The sequence below is a fragment of the Micrasema longulum genome, unplaced genomic scaffold, assembly GCF_059751315.1.
Source record: "Micrasema longulum isolate JH-2025_06_02 unplaced genomic scaffold, ASM5975131v1 h1tg000407l, whole genome shotgun sequence".
NCBI classification, from domain to species: Eukaryota; Metazoa; Arthropoda; class Insecta; order Trichoptera; family Brachycentridae; genus Micrasema; species Micrasema longulum.
In genome coordinates, this window is record NW_028277607.1 from 299,628 (window position 1) to 321,479 (window position 21,852).

A 21,852-nucleotide genomic window follows, 5' to 3' on the forward strand; every position below is an offset into this window, starting at 1 on the left:
CAGCAAGCCTGGGACAGTGAAGTGAGATAATTGGTGCATTTGCATCATCTGATTGTTCTCACGAATGATGGCGTCACACTTTTACTAGATTACTGAATCCCCATCTTGAGCAGATGCATGAGATTCGTTATAATTCAGACAAAGCAATTATGCATTCAAACCGGAGACCGGCAATTAAAATGACTGTTTCTTATAATTCACACTTCGAGTATAGATGGACACAAACTTGTACATGTTATTTAGTAGGTTTTTTAGTAGTTTCTAAATATTGTAAATATAGCAAAAGGACATTGCTATAATAAGTCTTTATTGCTCACTAGTTCGACCCCATCTAGAATACGCTTCTCCTATTTGGTCTCCATTCTACAGGACTCATATTGACCATATCGAGTCTGTCCAACACTGTTTTCTAAGAAATGTGGCATGGTTGCTCGGATTACAAAGGGGTAATTATTCTTATTTTGAAATAGAGCAATCTCTTAATCTGTTTTCATCGGAGAGACGTAGAACTGAGATGGACCTTATATGCATTTTCAAAATACTTAACGCTTTAAGTGATGTCCCATCTCTGTTGCAATCAATTTCTTTTCATGTTCCCAACCGTGTCACCAGAAGTCAAAATCTGTTATTTATAAAATCTTCTAAGAGCAACTTTGGTCTTTATGCCCCAATGTCCAGAATGTGTAGATAAGTCAATTCATCACACGACTTGCAATTTTTTGGGATAGATCTTCCGGCTTTTCGTAGATCTCTTCGCGACTAAACAGTGTGGGATGAAGTTGGATTGGCATGGTTTAGCTCAAAGTTTTTGGTCTTTCGTTTTTTTGAATATATTTTATACAATTATTGTTTTGCCCTTGATTGTCTTTGCTAAATAGTTTTATGTTCTTTTTGTTCAGTTTCTTGCGTTTATGTTTCTTCACGTAACAGTTGTAATTGGCTTAGGCCGTAAATATATAATAAATAAATAATGCGTAATTTGCCAAAACTGATATGCATTTACTAATAAAAATAAAGTCAAAATTTCCTGACTCTGTCAAACGAAATCATCGAAAGGGTCGAGAGTTTCAAATACCTAGGAGTATATAGTATGTTACAGAAAATGGCGGCTTTCGAAAATAACCGAGTGTGCGGCTAGAAGTAGCATGCGCTACGTTCAACAGTGTGAAGGCTGTCTGGAAATCGGATATTTATTCAATGAAAACCAAAAAACGCCGGCATAAAACCTATTCTCCTCCACGGATGCGAATCGTGGCACCTCACTAGGGCCCAAAACAGGAAAATACTGAGTTTTGAGAATATGTGTCTCAGAAGAATCTTGGGTAAGCGGTGATTTGACTTTGTGAGGAATGAAGTAATAAGAGAACGGACGCAGCAAACTCCGGTGACAACTGTTATCAAGCGAAGGCGATACGTTTATTTATTTATTTATTGTGGATAACTTATATAGCGCCATTTTCGTAATAAAATACCTCAAGGGCGCTTTACATGGTGATTCTATTGTTAAGTTAATTTAATTGAAGCTTTTAAATTTGTAATTTAATTAAAATAATTTATTTTGTTGTCACGTGCTACGGATTTATTCAAATGATTTGACGTTGACGTTGACGTTGACGTTGATGACGTTGTCTGAGCCATATAGTGATCCTTAGAGCTTTAACCAAGCTTGCCTACATTACAAGGCATTAGGTTCTCCATGTCCTGGATGTCCGCTGCTGACTTTGTGTCGGAACTACGGGACGCGAACTTGGGAGGACACACATGAGCTGGCAGCTGATAGAGATGCATGGAGGCTGTTTGTGGACACCGTCTGCTCCAGCTAGGGAGCGGACATGAAATGATGATGATGATGAATAAAATAATTTCTTACTGAATAGTTCTCATCTCTACGCATGACGTGACAATACCATCTCATACCGCCTTCTTTGAGCTTTTCAGCTAAAAAAACTTTTAATGCATATTATAATAAATCCTACTCTGATGTATGAGACATACTCCTCAGCTTCCTGTCTAGTCATTTTATCTGTACATTTATGGACTAGAGTTTTGAAAACATTTAACAACTATATTTCAATATTGTTGGTTTGTCTATGTCCAAACTGATCACAGTATAAAGGTCCCATAGAGTTGGAACATAGTTTATGTTGTTCTGTTTCTATCAGATAAAGAAGTTATATTTTATCCCTATTTATAAATATACAGGTATACCTAATGACATATGCAGTGACATAAGAAGTGTTGTGATGAATAATTTAGTAGGTACGGTTGCATAAGTGGGAAGCCAGGTGAGTAGCAGGAAAGTGGTCTGAGAAATGGCTACCATAAACGGAGTATGGTGTATGGCGATAATAGGTCTCTTCCGTTTCCCGCTCGCCATAAGTTCCTAGGGTCACCAACCGGAGACAGACCGAAGAAACAAGAAGACAAAGAAGACAAATCACTAAATGAAAATCAACACAATATTACACATTTCAAGGGTGCACGGCTAAAACCGGCTCATTGCATTTTTTCGATTTTCGATACATTAATGGCATTTTTTACTCCAGTAGCTCAATCGCAAATGACTATCGACGTGCTAATAAGCGACGTGGTAACAATTTCTCGCCATGGTTGTTTTTCGCATTCGCGATCACAATGTGAAAGTTATCGATCGGGATTATTATATTAATATAATATTGTCACACTTCAACCTGATGCTTGGCAAGAACTAATATTAAATGCCAAAATATTTACGTTTCGCGACGCATAATCCTGCTGCGCAATCACATATTCGAATTTCAACGGTGTAAATATGGAAAATATTCCAAAACTGTAGCTAAAGTAAAATAATTAATTTTATACTGTTTTATTTGTGTTTCACAATTTATCATGCTATATATTGCATTTAGCCGGCTTTCGGCAAGTCAAGAAAAGCAGTCGCCATCATAGTAATTGTTTGTAATTTATTTTACACTTTTTTTGTATTAGATACTCCTTAGTATTTTGCTAATGCAATAATATATTGTATTATTTTTTTATAATAAATGGCGATTTTTTGGCAATGAACTGTATTTATTTACGAGGAAAATAAAAAACAAACCGACACGAGCGTTGGCGTAGAGATTACACAAGCGTTAACTTATGACCGCGATAACTTCAGCATGTTTATTATTGTTCATTGTGATCGCTCAAATGCTTAGCATGTTTTAAAGCACGTCGATAATCATTTGTGATTGCGCCGCTGAAGTAGTTCAGTATAATAGAATATTCAAAACTAACAAAATGTGGCTCCTTGTCTTATAAACTGTAGGAAATAAATACGGGGCCGAGGTCGCCAAAAAGCAGACAAAATGCGTCGGTTGTTTTAACGAGCACGTTCTTGTCGGCCCAAGAAAAGAGTTATTAATTAATATACACTTTTGTTTCTTTTTTGTGATTGTATATAAAAACAAACCCATTTGACATTAATAAAAAACCTATTTCATTAAGTATACGAACCCAGCGTCCTACAAATACGGTTTTTATTATTTTTGCTCTCCTGTAAAATTCGTCATCTATTGATTAGAATGAAAAAAAAAACAACATTTTTATATGCAATGCCATTGTGGGATTTTTTTTGTATTAGAAACTTATTATACCTATTGTAAAATGCAAAGCAAAAAATATAATAAATAAAAAACATAGCAATTATTTTTTTATTTATTACGGTTCAAATCTGTACCACTGTTTTTTTTTTATAATTAAAGTTTTTTTTTTTTTAACTAGAATAATATGCAATCGTTTTCGAGCTATCTTTATATATATTACTCCTCTGTACGTTATATGTCACTGAATTCCTTTTAAACGGCTTAACCGATTTACGTGCGGTTTTTAGAGAAATATAGATTTTTACGCTGTGCGTGTTTGTAGATATTAAAATCTTCAATCTAATATGTAAAAAAGAAGTAAGGAGCATAAATGATTTATTCAGCGATCTACCGCATTCGAGAAGAAAGCATTTACAAAAAATGAAAGATGTTGTTTTTTTGTGTAAAACAAACACCATTAATTTTTTGTGGATCTAACTCAGATTATTTCCTTAATTTTTTTTATAATTTCTACCCATTTATTTCTTTTTAAATTCAATACATAAAAAAATCGTATTCCTACATAAGTACACCCCTCTGTCGGTGAGAAGACCGGAGTTTGACGTTTGCAAAAAGAATGCCATATTTGAAAAAAAAATTATTTTATGTTTTGGAATTCAACCATAAACAAGTACCTAGGTACTTTAATTCAATATTTTAATATTAACAATTTTTAGTTTTGGAATTTAATCACAAACAAGTACCTAGGTATCTACTTATCAATGAAAAGTCTTTTGCCAACGTTCGGGCAGGACAATGTCTGTCGGTTCCGCTAGTAAATAATATAATTCAAAAAGGAAAAGGTAAAAAATTATACTAAAACTACATATGTTCAGGAATCAAAGGGTTCCGTATTTTGCGGACGATAAGACGCATCGGATCATAAGACGCACCCCAATTTTAGGTTGAAATGAGTAAAAAAGTGCGTCTTATGGTCCGAAAAATACGGTAATAGCACTATTTGTTCATCAACAATATTTCGAGTTTGTCTTAATTTATGTAGACAAAGACTGAATTCGTGGATTTAGTCTCTTAGGTAGGTATTAAAATTAACGTATTAAAATAAAATAAAAATTGAAAAAAAAAAAAAATCTGTTCTTATGATTTACTTAAATATTTTAATTTTGGGGCCATTTCCAACGAGCTGTTAATAACTCACTCTTGGAAAATGGAAACCAAGTTGGGGTAGAATGGGGTTCGAGCCTCAGGCCTCTGATCCGTGAGTCCGCAACACTAGCCATGAGACCACAACCCGATTCAATCAACACGTGTAAGAACTGACGAAATATGAATGTTAAAACGTAAGCAGAATGGTAAATGTTACACAGTGTGTAAAATGGCTACTTAAACGAGCCCATGACAGGTCATAAGCCCTGTTAATGCCCAAACTTTCATATTTCCATCTCACAATTATTATTCATTTCTTTTGTAATATGTTACTTTATTTGTTCATTTTTCGGAACGCATTTCAGCGTACATAATCTGGATAAAGTTATGTGTACTTGGTGTTAGTAATAACTTAATTTATATTTTATCAGTAACAAGATCTCAGTTTTGAGATTTGTTTTTTACTACCGAGAACATACCTGCGAACATATAGGGGATCAAACCCACGCTGCATGATTTGTTCGCCCATTTGCACCCACTTAGCCACGAACCAAACACTGGACCATAGCGTAATTATTTTTTCGACTTAAATTCAAAACAGGATTAAAACTTATAGGATAATTTATTCTTAAATTATAATTACGAACAATGTAAAAACAAATCAAACAGTGACCTCAACTCCTTGGTATGTGATGAATTTCCAATGTGTCATGTTTTCGGGTGATTTCTAACAGGTAAATATCGTTAGACATTTTTTAGCTAGCAAATAACAAAATATTTAAGACGTTAATTGGGACAAAATATCAAACCAGGAACCCTCGTAGGCTTGAGCGATGGTTCGACATCAATAATAATAATGGTTTATTAACAAAAATTACAATTTCTTAACTACATACATAGTACTTAGGTAATGGATTTCTCTGGATTATGTCTAGTCTGCCTAACTAGGTACAACCTCTTTTAAGGCATACATTTTGCAAAAATAAACAATAATATGACTACCTACTATTTAATTTACTATAAAGTCATACAATATATTTACCATTTATTATTTTAGAATGTTTTTAGTAAGTTTTCCGATTTTTCTCTACCTAAATCCAGTAACCATTTTATTACGCATTCATTCGATTGAACTCGGGTCATGGTTTTGTAATGTTCGGGTAATATATTGAATATTTTGGGGCCCAGAAACCTGAATTTTTTTTGCCCGAATTCAAAGAGTTTGTGGTAGACCCCATGACCCATCCTTTAGTTTGACTTCTGGTAGTGTGGGAGTGTTCCTTTTGGGAATTGGTGGAATAATTTGCTTTCAAAAACATAGTTCAGGTTTATTCCAATAGCAAGAGTATTTGCCTCTTTTTTTTAACTTTTTTATTTTATTAGTATAATTATACATTTTTAAAGTTTTAACATTTCAATTTTCTTAATTTTTACTAAAAGTAAAATCCTAACAAGCCACTTTCTGTAGCTTGTTGGTGTAGATTTATGTTTATACTATTTTTTATAATATTATTTAAATTTATAAAAACAATGATTTTACAGATATAGTTAAATAATTGATTACTGTTTTTCTATATTTTTTTGACTGTCTTAGAACGGGGTAAATAACCCTGGTTAGGCAGTCAAAGCAACTTTGTATAAATTATAATTTTGTGTTTGTAATAATAATATTAAAATAAATAAATTAACAGCCGGAAAGATAAGAAGATACATGTATGTACGAGTATATACAAATAATAGTAATTATTTTTTTAAAATTTTTTGAATACAAGAAAATATATAAAAAATTAAAATATTTAAATATAAACTTTTTATCGAGTAGCTACCCTCTTATTTTGCTCTTGTTACATTGAGTGTTATATTTAAATTCTTTCGGCAATAAATTAAAAATGTTAGGTACTAAATAATTGAGAATTATTTTACCATACTTATTTCATACTTTTGGTACTACCAAAACAACAGTATACGTGAAGCGTGTATTATGGTTATGTTTGAGAGGAATTTTGAAAGTATTACTATTAAATTGTTTTAAAATGATGCAAAGCCACAGTCATCCTCAAACGGGCAGAGTTTTGAGCGTTTTTTTTTTTTACATTTTTTTTGCACCACAACAGGCAAAGAGGCCTAATTACAGTCGTGAATTACATGACAGAGCACCCAGGCTTGAGAAAAATCACATTTTAATTTTTTGTGTTCTCACCGGGAATCGAACCCGGAACCTTCCGTGCGTGAGTCAAGCGTCTTGACCACTACACCACGCCGCCGTTTTGTACAGGAGAACATTATTACTTCTTTGTCTGTAAATCTCCGCTGTAAATTCTCTTAACTATAGAGTACTGTATACCCTGGATGATTTTAATATTAGTTTAAGTCGAATGTCTCTACTACTTTATTATACTAAAGAAAATAAATTATTTTTAGAGTGATTTTAGGCGAAATAAAAGATAACCTATAAAAAGTACTCACAAGAGTCCGCATTCGATCACAAATTTTAAAAATATTTAACAATACCATTTAAAATTATGATCTATAAAAATAGCCAAATACTTGCACTCCTCTACAAATACTATGAGTTCGGGCAAGCTATAAAGGTAAGCTGTGCATAATCGCTTATTTGCATGATCTGTCCCTGGTTTCTTGGTTGCTAGGGTCCCCCAAGAAGCATATTTTATTCGATAACTTTTTTTAATCATCATATTGATTTCATTTTTTGAATATTTCCCCGAGGATTCCTCAAGGATCCCCATTTAGGACCTATTTTATTTAGTATTTTTGTTAATGACGTAATAAACATCTTTGAAGAAGTTAATATTTTACTTTTGTGCAAACGGCAAACATTACTATTTATTCGCTCAACAGTTTAATAAAATCTATGATACGTTAAGGGTTGGGCAGTTCGCAGATGTGTTTCTTGCTATTGGGTCGCTTATTTCCAGCAATAACCACAAAAATTCGGATTTCGTGCGTTAGGTTTTACATGCATTCCCCTTAGAACTCCCCGCTTACAGGTTGCGTGACATCATTTAAATAAATAATTTAATGCTCTAATTTTTATCGCGCGTAAGAAAACATTTTTAGTATCCGATTTCGCGTAGGGCTAAAGTTCCTCAAGATTAATGACGTGATTAAGTACTGATTAAGTATTTATATAAAAAAATATTAACGTAAGTAATACATAATATTTATAACACTCGATATTCCAAAAAGTTGCGGTTGCTAAACTTTTGTTCAAAATCATAAATCACCCGCGAATATTAAACGTCTGTATACGCAATGTGCACATATATATATTACTATCCCATTTTAACCACACCTATAGATCACAATCAGGTGATTAAATTAATAAGCGTACAAGTAACATAGATAGCAAGTATCTAAAGGTATACAATATAATATCAGCCGTAGTAGATCACCCGACCGGACACTGTTGATTAGCTTCGCAATGCAGATGTGCCAAAGATCTTATAAAATTATTATATGATAAATATGCTATTATATATATGTAGAATGATGCAAGAGGTGATGAGCCTACAGGTCGCTAGCCCGGGGCGAACTATTTAATCGCTTGAAAAATATACCTATGTAGTTTGAGTAATTGTAAACTAGCAGTGCGTACAACCGACAAATCGAATAATTCGATTATTTTTACAACCCAAATGATTGTTATTGTTCTTGTAATTTTTTACAATATTAATATTTAAATTGTTTTTCAAATTAAAAAACTTTTACTGCTTTTTGTATTATTTATAATAAACTCTTTTAAACATTTTTTTAAATTGCACTGTATTTTTTCTCTCTATTTTTTAGCTGTTTTTTTTATTTATTCAGTAAAAACAACGGTTGTTATATAATATAAAAAATAGTACAAACATCAAGTTATAGTTTTCACAAATTTAATGAGAGAACATGTTACACAGTTAAGAGAAAAAATAATAATTTTATATTATAAGACAAGAGAAAAAAAAAACACGTAAGAAGGTTAAGGGATGAAGAAATAGAGTGGAGGAGAGTGATTTTAGTAAAAAAGTTTACCGATTCAAAATATTAATTTGATAATAACATGAAAATAATTAAAGGTTCATAAACTTATCACACACTGACAAATGTTTTATTTTACAGTGTTTCAAAAAGTTTTTTTTTTGAAGACCCATTTTTTTTTTAAATATCTAAATGGGGACAAAGTAAGTGAAATTAGGAGCAGCTACGATAAATAAACGAGTTTTGAACGTATTTTTTTTTTGGGTAATATATTATATAAAAAATAACTTGTGTTGACTATTATGTTTTGATATAATATATATGATTATTTTTTATTCGGGGCTCCTGAAAATGTTATTATAGTTAATTTTATTTTGTTACTGGGATTTTATTTTATTATTGTTAATTCATATTATTCACTTTGGAAAACGTATAAATACTTTTTTTTACAAATGTATGTTTCTATCGTTTTTATGACGTATGCATTTTATGTAAAAATTATTGTTATTTTCAAAAATAAAAGAGATGCGCGCAGTCAAGGGCATTACTTATTTTTTTATTTATTTATTTACAAATAACTCTGGTCAACAATGAAAATGTTTCGGGCTCAAAAACAGCTAGTTCTTATGTATTTCCACCTGCTGAAGTGAAAAATGAATGAAAAATGACCGGTTGCCATATTAAAGTACAATAATAATGTAATGAATGAATGAAAAAATAAGAGAACGGATGTAGCAAACTCCGGTGACAACTGTCACCAAGCGGGGGCGATACGGTCGGCTGGGCCATATACTGCGGATACCTCCTGAGAGTCGTAACCACACTCGCCTACTTTACAAAGCATCAGGTTCTCGAGGTCCCGGATGTCCGCTGCTGACTGTTGTGTATGTGTTTGTAGGATGAACGCGGTAAGGTTACCGGGCCGGGTGGATTTGCGTGGCAAGTGTGAAAAGGGCACAAGTTAAACAACCAGTATTCGTAAACGTTTTTCCAGCTACCTTTATTGGGAAAAGTTCCACTTGTATTATATTGCCTGTGGTTTTTTCGCTAATACAGTTTTTAGACAATAATTAAGATAATGTTTAATTTTTTTTACAGAATAAATTGATAATTTACCTACCTGTTTTGTCTTTCAATGACTTATTTGACATCATTTGATTCTGAAATTATGATGAGCGTTGGTTTGTATGTTCCTGATAATTACCTAAGACAGCGTCAGCATAGATTGTTTCATATTCCGATATTCAGGACCAACCTGCCTATGGTTATGCCTGTTGGAAGGGCTACCGCTATGCTAAACAACGCCGCTCTGGATATTGATCTGTTCCATGTATCCGAAGGGGTTTTCCGGAGCAGGATTCTTCGACTACTTTGACATGAGTCTCTTTCGTGTATTTTTTTTTTCTTATTTATAATATGTACGTATTGAATATATTTTTGTAATGTATATGTTATATTTAAAATAAATAAATTGAAAAAAAAATAAATTGAAAATAATTGGAATCATTCAGGATAGTCATCGATATCAATAATTATTTGCATGTCAATAACTTACATATCTGAAAACAATAGTCTTATTTACCACACATTTTGCGGTTAAGTGACTAACACTGTTATTGATTTATAAATAAAAATACAAAAATAAGATAAGCCCCACTATAAATATACACGCTTGTGTTTCGCAAAACCACAATCACCAAATGGTATAGAGAGCATATTGTATCCAAATATTACAACAATATGGCGAAAGTAGCAGTTGTTACTGGAGGAAATAAAGGCATCGGATACGCAATTGTCAAAGGATTGTGCGAACGTTACCAAGGAGATGTATATCTAACTTCGCGGGATGTAACCAGAGGCCAAAACGCGGTGCAGAAACTAAAAGAATCTGGGTTAAATCCCCTTTATCACCAGCTGGATGTATCGGACCCAGAAAGCGTGACACGATTCAGAGATTTCATCAAACAAAAGAACGGAGGTATAGACATTCTAGTCAACAACGCCGCCATCGCGTTCAAAAACGACTCGACGGAAAACTTTGGCGTTCAAGCAGAAAAAACAATATTCGTAAACTATCTATCCTTGGTCTCTACGTGCAACATACTGTTTCCCATACTGAAGCCAAATGCCCGCGTTATAAACCTGTCGAGTTTAGCGGGTCATTTGTCGTTGATTCCAGACGGAACGCTTCGAAGCAGATTTGGAAGCAATACTCTCACGGAGCCACAACTGACCGACTTGGTCAAGGAGTTCGTGAATGCGGCGAAGGACGGAACCCACGTCGCTAAGGGCTGGAGCGGCAATTCTTACGTAGTGTCTAAGGTCGCCGTAAGCGCTCTGACGTTTATTCAGGATCGCGAATGGGGCCCGAAAGGCGTTTCTGTGAACTGCGTGCACCCTGGCTACGTAGACACCGACATGACGAGCCACAAGGGACCCCTAACCATCGAGGAGGGAGCAGTGTCCACCCTGTACTTGGCACTGGACGCTCCGCAGGACGTGAAGGGAGTCTACATGTGGTATGATAAGACTATCGTGGATTGGTTCGGCAAAATGCCGGCTAATTAAATATGACAGTAAAAAAAAACGCGAAACGAAATAAACTGAGCGATTGTTATTCTTAGCAGACTAATTGAAAATTTGTTTTATTTCTATGATTTAAAATGTATGTATATTTTTTATAATGTACTTTGGACCAGTTGCCTCATAAAATTTAAGTTTAAAAAAGTTTCATGTTAAACAAATGTTGGGTTTTTATGAAAATGTACCCAATGAGTTGTTTTATCTTATTTTTTTCACGCAACCCATTTTGTCCACTTTATTTGCCTTATTAAACTTAACTTTTTTTGGCCCTAATGTGATTTTATTTACATTTTAAATTAGATCACTAATAGTACTAATGGATAAGTACTTAAATGTGGCATAATGTATGTTTTATAATTATGTCTTATTTTTAAAGACATATTTAAATTTCTTTTTATTTCGTTTATTCATTTTTAGTGAGATCAGCCATTGTCCATTCAGTCCGTCAAAAAGAAGTCGTGATTGGCCTATTCTTGATTTTTAAATTGTGTGTATGAGACTTCTGTTGTGTATTTGGTATACCTAGTAGTTAGCGCGCTGTGCTACTTATTTTTGAGGTCTCTGATTCGATGCCCGAGAAGATAAACACGACAAATTAGTTTTAAAATGACGTTGGCGGTGGACAGATATGAAAGGGATATATGGGTTCCACAGGGCTTATAACATTCACCGATCTTCCTATGTTTGAGCATCAATACATCGTAAAGATTTCTGTAAAATGTCAGATTTTAAGATTTTACCGAATTGATTCACCTACCTACTAAGGAGATCAGTCTTACGCCTTAGGTTCCAGTCCGGGAACAATGAAATGTTGCAGAGCATCTTAAATAAGTTTGATTTGTTTATGAAATTCAGGATTCTAAACATAATAAACGTAACATTTTGAGAGAAAACACGATCTTACTTTTCTTTGTACAAACGAAGTCCCGTATTTCCTGTCTGTTTGAGTGAGTCGAAAAATCACTGTGTGACGATTTTTACAATAAATAAAATAATTGGCACAACGCGCGCGCCATAAATTTTATGTTGCTAATGAAATTTCGATCATTGAAAATGTTGAATAAAGCTTTTGGACAATCGTGTATGTCTAAAACACGGGCATACGAATGGTACAAGAGGTTTAAATACGTTCGTGAATAGATGATAATAAACATACTGGACGTCCAGCAACGTCAGAAACCGAAGAAAACATCGAATCGGCAAAGCAAATCGTGTTGAAAATTCGATGTGTACCAATCCGAGAGCTTGCTGTGTAATTGAGCATCTCACTATCGAGGCATGAAACGCGTCACTGCCGCTCTCGGCCCAAAAACATCTAAGGGATGTGGAAGGACAATTCGTGGATTTTACACCACGATAAAACGCCGTCTCATACTGCGGTGATTGTTTCGGAGTTTTTGCCTGAAAATTTAATTAATCTCATCAGCCCGCAGTCTCCAGACCAGGCTCCGTCCGACTTTTTTATTTTTCCAAGACAAAAATTGCCATTAAGAGGAACGCGCTTTGAGACGATTGATGCCATAAAAGAGAATTCGCTGCCAGAGGTAAAGGCCATACTTTTGCAGGCCTATGAAAAGTGCATGGACAATTGGATTAAGCATTGGCATCAATGTATCGTCGCAGATGGCGAGTATTTTGAAGATGATAATAAATAAATTTATTAAAATTTACAATTTTGGGTTTTTTTGCCAAATTTCCATTTATTTTTGATCATAAGGTATCATGCGCGATCCGCTCATAGAACGCATGGAACCATTGGTTCCCCTAAATTTAGCCAAATAATGTTTATAAAATATCATGTTTAATAAATTAAATATCAGTCATAATACCTAACATTTAAATTACTATAAACAAATAATGTAATAATAATTTTATTTATAATCGCAATAAATTGCGGAAGAATTTTACAATCGCTTTATAAAAAAATGATAAAAAGCAACGCAACCCACTAGCACATCCGTTTACCAGCGCTGTCATGCGCTTACTGATCGGCGAGTACTTGCTACCGGCTGGCTGGGTATCGATTTAAAGAACGATCGCGGTGGAAGCAAATTCGAATTTCCGTTCCAGCGCCGTACTGAACGCGCAATCCGGGCGCAGGCGCAGACTTCAATTCTCACTGGGCAACGGAACCAATCGAAACATACCAATACATTTTTTTGCCATGTAGTTTAGATGCGATGCGAACATAACGCCGCACCGCGCCGCGCAGCACAGATGCGATTTCGGTATTTTGGCGCTGAACGTAATATTATAATCATTATTATGTGGTGGAGTAGAATACAAAATAAAATTTAAAATTTAATTCTAACATAATATCAATATAATGTTGATTTGTTTTAAGAAAAAAGGTTTATAATTTACAACATGTTTTGATTTTTCGGGTTCAAATAATGACCAATTTTTTTTCGTTGAAAAGTCAAGTTTTTTAACAAGATATTATCCATTTTGGTTTTACTGCATTTTAGTCAAATAAAATATAACGCCACAAAATACTCGCAGTTATTTATTATAGTATATATAGTGAAGTTGGTTGATTTGTTATTTCAATTCATTACTACATATGTGAAATTATTGCTATTATTTCTAATCATGTAAAGGTTTAGTTTGTCTTTAATTTCTTAAGGGCAGTGTATATTATTATGTACCAATTACTTGTATACTTATTGCTTCCCTAATCAAAAACCCCACCGCACGCTCCTGTAAGGAATGTATATTTTAAATTTGTATTTCATTGTTTTATTAAATTTTCTGAATAAACTAAAAACACAAAAAAGTGTAGACAAATACCGGATTCAACCCTCCACAGTATCTATTATGTTTCCCACTTCAGTATTTTATATTTTCGATCTAATTCTCATCACCATTACGTATTACCCACTCGTTTATGCGGCCTACGGTACACATCTTAGGTTCGTCTTTACCAACGATAACTGGAAATTCACCAGAATTACTATTGCAACGTATTTCAATTATGAGTCAGTATGTTAGTATAAGGAAGCTATCGTTCAGTTGCAGACCGTTTAATTTCTATGTACGACGTTGTCAACTCCCACGCTAAAGAAAATTGGTGTTAATAATCAGATTCAAGAGAAATAATCAATATTTCAGGAAGCTGTGGCCTTGTTCTGTAACTAATTCGTTTCGCAAATTCGTTCGTATAGGGAACGAGAGCGAAATACGATTTTGATTGCATTTGAGCGAGATGGATACGTGACGAACGAACGAACTTACGAAACGAAATTGTGACAGAATACGCGTGCTGAAATTTAGAAGCTACGAGAAATCTATTGCCAGCAGTGTCTAAAATACGTTATTTTTGATGTTTGAAGCACTTACTATGCCGAACATTATTATTTAATATATTAAAATAAAATCATTTTGTTTTTATGTACCACCTTATATTTTTATAATTTGACAACCAACTAGTTTCGGCAACAGTATCCTCCCTTCTTCAGGGTTAATTACAAACTAACAGAACATACCGTGGGCATACAAGAAAAATTGACCAAGTAACAAAATTAATAATGTTCAGGGGAGCCATTTTAGTGTTTTTATAGTGTTCAATTGCTTCTCAAAGATCAGATTTTTCAAGGAGGTGGTTGGTAATTTTACACTATATGTACGGTACTTTTAACTTCAACGTAAAGTATAAACATATTTAAAAACATTATCACGTTTATATAAAAAAAAAATTGAAAAAATTCAATTTTAGTCAAGTTTACCTGTAAATTTTATCATGAAATTTAGCAGGTCAATCATTTTTGCTTCGTTCATTGAGGGAGGTAGTATTTTATTTTATAACTATAAATTATGTTTTTGGGATTTTTTATTTCAATCTTAAATTTACTAATAAAAGTGACGATGTGTGTTGGTCAGTTTTACTTGTCAAAAATCTGTGTGCTTCTATCAAATGGTCACATATTTTACAAATTAAATTCTTTTTAGAGCGTCAGATCGACTTGGCATTTTTACCAGTCAAGCATTATGCAAATACGATGTCAAAAAGTCAATAATCTTAATTTCGTAATTTTTGCAAATGGTCACATTTACTTGTATAACCACGATATGTATATAAAATTATCACAGTGAGGGTAGAGTGGGCGTGGCTACGGGAGTAGAGAGGAAAGGGGGTTTGTGTTTGGATTTAAGGAGAGGGAAAATATTTGATTATTAATAATATTAACATTTTTATTTACAGCCTTTCTAATCTTCAATAATTCAAAATAATTGAGTGCAAATCCTTTTTTGTTTGTATGTAAAATTTCGATGCCATCTTCGAAGTTGAATGAGTGATTATCCGCCAACATTTATTTCCTAAAAAATTTAATAAATATAGTCAAATATTAAATAGTGTAGGTACTTAAAATCCGTTATTGTAAATCCAGACGCGAGAAAAGAAACTCATTTTTCATAGCTCCAAAACTGTTCAATGCTTTTTTTTCATAAGGATAATATGATAGAGATGAATTATTTGAATTTATTTCGATTGAATTTTTGTTGAAATTACGGATAAAAAAACAGATTTATTTATACAGCGTTTTACACCTATTATTATTTTCTCATTTTTAATGACCAAACATTTGTGTTCCAATATTAGTGTGTTTTTTTTTATTTTTATATCTGTTGTATTCATCCAGTAGCCTTTAATGAAATTTAAAATAAAATAATAAGCAACCCAAATACAGGCCATGCATTTGAGTTTATGCAATAGTTTACTTTGTATTTGTGTATACCTATTGTAAAAGCAAAGAAAAAAACAAAATAAATAAAATTAAAAAGTATATTATTGAAGGTCCATATTTTCCTCAGAGTAATAGCGCGTTACAGCTATAGAGATGCCATTTTTCTCTATTGCATAAACATTTAAGTTTGTAAGTAGAATATTCTTGATGGAAATTCATTCTAATTTATTATATAAATAAAAAAGAGTGATACGGAAATCACAATTGACAAAAATTACACTCACGAAGGAAGGGGCACTAAAAATAAAATACTTAAACTCATTAAAATAGCATTATATCAACTCATTAGTTAACCCAAAGAAAATTTGATAATGATCCTTAAGATAAAAACTACTTCATTTAAATTTTGAATTATCTATCCTTACCTCTGTTTTGTATAAATACATTGAACTCCTTAATAAAGATTCCAGACTCGAAGATGTCGCGAAAGCGATGAAACCGGTCACTGGATTTTCCAAATTTGTGGATTAAAGTATCACTCGTCTTTTATTTATATAATATATTGCATAAACGTTGCAAATTTTTGGTTCAACAACAGGCGTGTAACGGACGGTTTCGTCACTTTACTTGCGATTCTAGACCTGCGATTGTCCATTGTTTTGCTGTAAACTAAAGCTAACTTCGTGATTAATAAACCTAGAATTATTTTTGTCCGTATGGTCGGCTCTATAGTGGTAGCGCGTTATTAATCTGAGATATTTTCTATGATCAGTTATCGAGCTATCTTAAGAGGATATGCGCCGAGAGCAGTTTGATTAATAAGTATTTGAAAATAGTTTTTGTCACTCTCTCGCAGATGCCTCCCAGATATTGTGGGAAAAAAACAACTGGACGTTGGACCGATTATGCCTTACTAAAAGAAAGAGTATCAAAAAGATATTATCTGTGTCGGCACGTTTTTTTTTTTTTTTTAAACAGTTATCATATTTGTAGAGCGTACGTCCGAAGGCAGCAAGTTAAACTGGACGCTTTTTAAGGTTTTCGAACAGTCCTAGATCTTACAAAAGAGTTTTTTTTAAAAGTAGAAAAATAATAGTGTGTATAAAATCATAGCTCAAGTGCCATAAACAAGGAGAAAATACAGGAATACGTTTGCACGAAGAAAAGTTAGACCATTCATTTTCTTAACTGCAGATTCTGTGTTCAGACAGAAGAAGATTACAGTTCTCTGTGTGAAATAGAACCCTGGACGAATGTTTTCTAACCGATAGGTAACCTTAATAGTAACACTGCAAACGGTCCAGACGAAATAGGTAGTATAACAATCAAGACTATAAAAACCTATATAATATAACCTGTACTCCACATCTTTAATAATTATTATTGTCTATCTAAAGGAATATTTCCTAAAAAATTCAAACATTTAACTATCATTCCAATACACAAAATTAGACCTGATAATTACAGACCAATTATCCTGATCTCTCTACTATCTAGGATTTTAGTAATAGGTTTTCTGGAGTTAAATTTTTGTCTCCCAATTAACATGGCTTTAGATCCAACCGTACCACCGAAGATGTAATATTTAACATAACAAAATGCACTTACACTGCACTTGATTCAAATATGAAATGTCTCACTATATTCTTGGATCTTAAAAAAGCATTTGATACGGTCAACCACAGATTTTTATTACATCAATTGCACAAAATTGGTATAAACGATAAATGTCTATCACTCTTTGTAAATGACTTACAAAACCGATTGCGGTGCACAAGAATTGGAGCAAAAACTAGTAATACTGAAACTTCCATACACGGGGTACCACAGGGAACAGTTATTGGTCCATTATTATTTTTCATAAATTGCAATGAACTTTGTGATATTGTCATTCCCGGCAGATTATTTTCTTTTGCTGACGACACTGCAATCGTTGTTCAAGGTAAACTTTGGGAAAGAAATACCTTTAAATCCAATAAATGTATAGCTGTAGTTAAAGAATAGATTGACCGCAATGAGCTTACTTTCTATAATTCAGTTTTGTCAGCTCCGAAAATCGAACTAAAAATGATGTTTCATAACTTACAGCGTAAAATTGACCTTTGTTCCGATTGTGAAAAAAATAATTCAGGGAAATGAACCAAGTACTTGGGTGTCATTATTGACCGCCAACTTAAATGGAAAAACCATATAATTTTTTTAAAAAAAGAATGTAACTTTCAATTTTTATTTTATTTGTTTATGAAATCGGGTGGAGATTAGTCCACTTCGCTGTGTAGTGGTTGGCGCGATCGCCTACTATTTTTGAGGTCTTGGGCTCGATTCCTGGCAGAGTGAAAATAAAAATATTTAAAAATATATATTCTTTTCACTACAGACATTTGGACAAACTCAAAATGTTGTTAAGATAAAAAAGTGTATATGTAATGTTACTTATATGATAAATGTAAAAGTTTAAAAAAATATATTAACATGGGCTAAAGGCATGTTTTAAAATTATTTTAAAAATTTCCCTTGAGACACCGTCGTGAGAGAACATTATTTTAAACTTTAAAAAAGAAATTAGAAAAATCACATAAGACAAAATCCCCTACTTTTAAGGAGGCAGTTTTTTGTATGTCATATATTATTTTTAATGAACCAGCGGTGCTATTCTGAACCGCTCTTGCGGCCGTAGAAAACACTTTTATCTCGCGTGTGTGAACACAGTTGCATATACTTCAACTGTGTATACTTCATATGCAACTGTGTTCAAATAAAAATGGTTTAGATAATTTAGAACGATTAGAAATAAGTAAAGCCATTAATCAAAAACTTCAAATAATAAATAATCAATTAAATTTAACTTCGAGTCCTCTTTTAAAACTATTCCCGTTATGATTTATTTTATCTTCTTTCTCTCTCTTTCTTTCAATTTTCTGTCTCTCTCATACAATATTTTATTATATAAATAGCAACGCGTGTAATTATAAGTTAGTTAAATTCCTGACGATGAGGTAGTAACCTCGAAACCGGTCGAAGTTTAATTAAAAAAATTAAGTGGTTTATACAAATTTATAAACAAATAAGTGTAAAATGTCATACCACAAAGTGAAAAATGTTTTTGATAACAATAATATAAAAATAAAAAGTTTACTTAGGCTATTGTCCCCCGCCCGCGCGCCCGCGCGCCCGCGCGCCCGCATAATTAATATGATCATTGCTCGCATCAGCGAATTTAAGTCAACTGTCTTGCTGCTTAAATGTTTTTTTTTAAACACAAGAGATATTTATGCCATTGAATATTTCAAAATCGTTTTACAGATTCAATTTCAAGTGTACCTAGTGAATGAACTTTTCCTTCACAAGTTAATGATACTCGTATCTCGGAGTCGGCGTTGCGAATGGCTTCTTTGACTCGGCGCGATGGACCGTTGAACTGATTTGAAACATCAAGTATATATAATATTATATTACAAATTAGGAAGATCATGAATTACTGACGTATCGTTAACGTGGGTACACTAATTAGTGTCTAATTAATGTTCGCCCACCGTCTTTCATTGTATATTGCTGGTTATATTAGGGCACGTATTTACCGACCTTACCGTACGGTTGCGTTGTGCAGAGCCGCAATGATATTATATCATTTGATAGGTAGGTATTTTATGTTTTTTTTTTTTTATTTGAAAATTTATTTATAAACCCTTACGGATTATTACATTCATATTACATAAAATAATATATACATTTTTCGTTTATACTCAGTTGTTCAAGATAATATTTTTTACATCTTTTGAAAAGTTTGTCTGAGTCTTTTGTTTAGTTTTGTCTGGTAGTTTATTGTATAATTTCAGTACCTGGTTCATTAGTCTTGATTGTCCTTGTCTTGTTTTAGAAAGTTGTATATGGTATTTGTCTGATATTCTTGTATTATGTCCATGTTGACTACAAATTTTTACTAGTTTTAGTTCTTCGTCTACAATTATATTAGTGGCTAATTTATGGATAAATTTTAATGATTCTAGTTGAAAGAGTTCAGTTATTTTTAATTGCTTAGTTTGTTTAAAAACTTCTCTAGTTGCAGTTAAATAGGGAAGGTCATATACTAACTTTAATATTTTATTTTGTTGTCTTTGTAGTCTGTTTATGTCATTTTGATATCCTGCTCCCCATAATAATGTGAATCACTAATATGAATTAAACAAATAGGTAATAATTAATCAAAAGATATCATTGTTCACACCCACGACCATCGCTGATGAGAGAACTTATTTTATTTTATTTGGGAAACCAACAGTTCAACATATAGTAAATAAACGATTTTTTTTTTTGGGCAACAGTAACTTATTTAAAATTGGGGGCGGTTAGGACAAAACACCCGCGTCATTTAGGAAGTTCCTTAGACGTAAAAAATGTCGAGATCCGCGCGTTATGTAAAACTGAGATACACATTTTCGACAAAATCAAGAAATTGGTTCTGCGTTAGTTTGGACATGCAGAGCGAATAGACGGCAAAAGGATGCCTAAAAACTTTTATGATGCGAATGTTGGGAGACGTAGGAAACGAGGAAGGCTGAGAAAGACACAACTTGACCGAATTCATCAAATGTTTGAAGATGGATGTGTCAATATTATTCGATATTCGGAATAATCGGCATGCGTGCGTGCATGAGAAGATGCATGAATGTAGAGCAAGCGAGGTCTTTTTGCAAAAACAGAATGATATGGCATTCTATTATCTCTGTCTTCCTCTACGGGGAAACGGCGCGATGGTTTGTTATTGTTGTCCTTAGATTTCGTAAAACAACTATGCGAAAAAACTGACGAACGGTGGCGTCACGGGTAAAAATAAAAGTCGAGATTTAAAAAATGTCATTCGTATAAAAATCACTATGGTTTCAAAATAACGTTAAATTAATTTTTTCTACAAAACATAACATTTTAACATTAAGCAACAAATAGCTTTTAACATTATTTTAGATATAAATAAATAAAAAAATGGTGTCATATTTTTTTTTTTTTTTTTAAATTTATTGGGGATATCAACAGTAATATATGTAACAAAAATACAACAAATAAAATATACAGAGAATAAAACCAATGACAGATATCCACAGAAATAACATTAAATACACGTACAATACATACTAGTGTGTTTGTGTGAATGTAAGTGAGTGAGAGGGTGGGTGAGTGGGTGTTATATTGGAATGAGAGTGGACATGTGTGTAAATATTGTAATGTGTAAATATTAAGTGTCACGTGTCGAAAATACAAATATATTAAAAATATTAAGAATTAGAGATAAAATATAGTAAAATAAAATAAAATAAGATAAGATAAAATAAGACTTTATTATTGAAACTAAGTATAAGACAAAAAAGTATGTTTTAAGACGCGCATTTTAAATGTTATTTTTTTACAATCAAATGGATCAATAAGGGGAAAGTTCAAATTATATTCACTAACAAAACGTATAAGTGGAGAGTTTTGGGCATAGTTCGTACGAACTGCTGGCACATGAAATAGAGAGCTCGACGTGTGACGGGTGCGGTAGCCGGGGACATTTAATGATAGCTCCGACAAAAGAGCCGGACTATCAAGGCGTCCACTAAGTAGGTCATGAAGCACCCCCATGTCCAACAGTAGACGGCGATCTTCTAAAGTAAGTAAAGCATTGAAAGCTCGTTTTTGACTATAACATATGTTAGAACCTTCTTCAACCAAAGTGCCTATATTTATATAGATGGGCCCACGGAGGCTCATTTTAAGCTCTGTTGACGGGCCTGTCCGCCAGTCGAATTCTCTATAGCTAAAGTAACAGTATGCCGACAGAACCTTGACATTTCATTATCGAAGACCACGCTATTTAAATCCATTCAAGCCACGAAAAGTGAGTTGGAGCCAAAGACGAT

At 33.0% G+C, this 21,852-nt stretch overlaps 1 protein-coding gene and 1 pseudogene across 2 annotated transcripts in view; one reads left to right on the forward strand and one right to left on the reverse strand.

Moving 5' to 3' along the window:
* Positions 1-21,852, reverse strand: part of Cad87A (cadherin 87A) — a 152,333-nt gene that overhangs the window by 75,339 nt on the left and 55,142 nt on the right. The window lies entirely within an intron of this gene.
* Positions 10,380-11,329, forward strand: LOC148281785 (carbonyl reductase [NADPH] 3 pseudogene; annotated as a pseudogene). The gene has a single exon (XR_015822275.1). The product of XR_015822275.1 is annotated as a carbonyl reductase [NADPH] 3 pseudogene (transcript).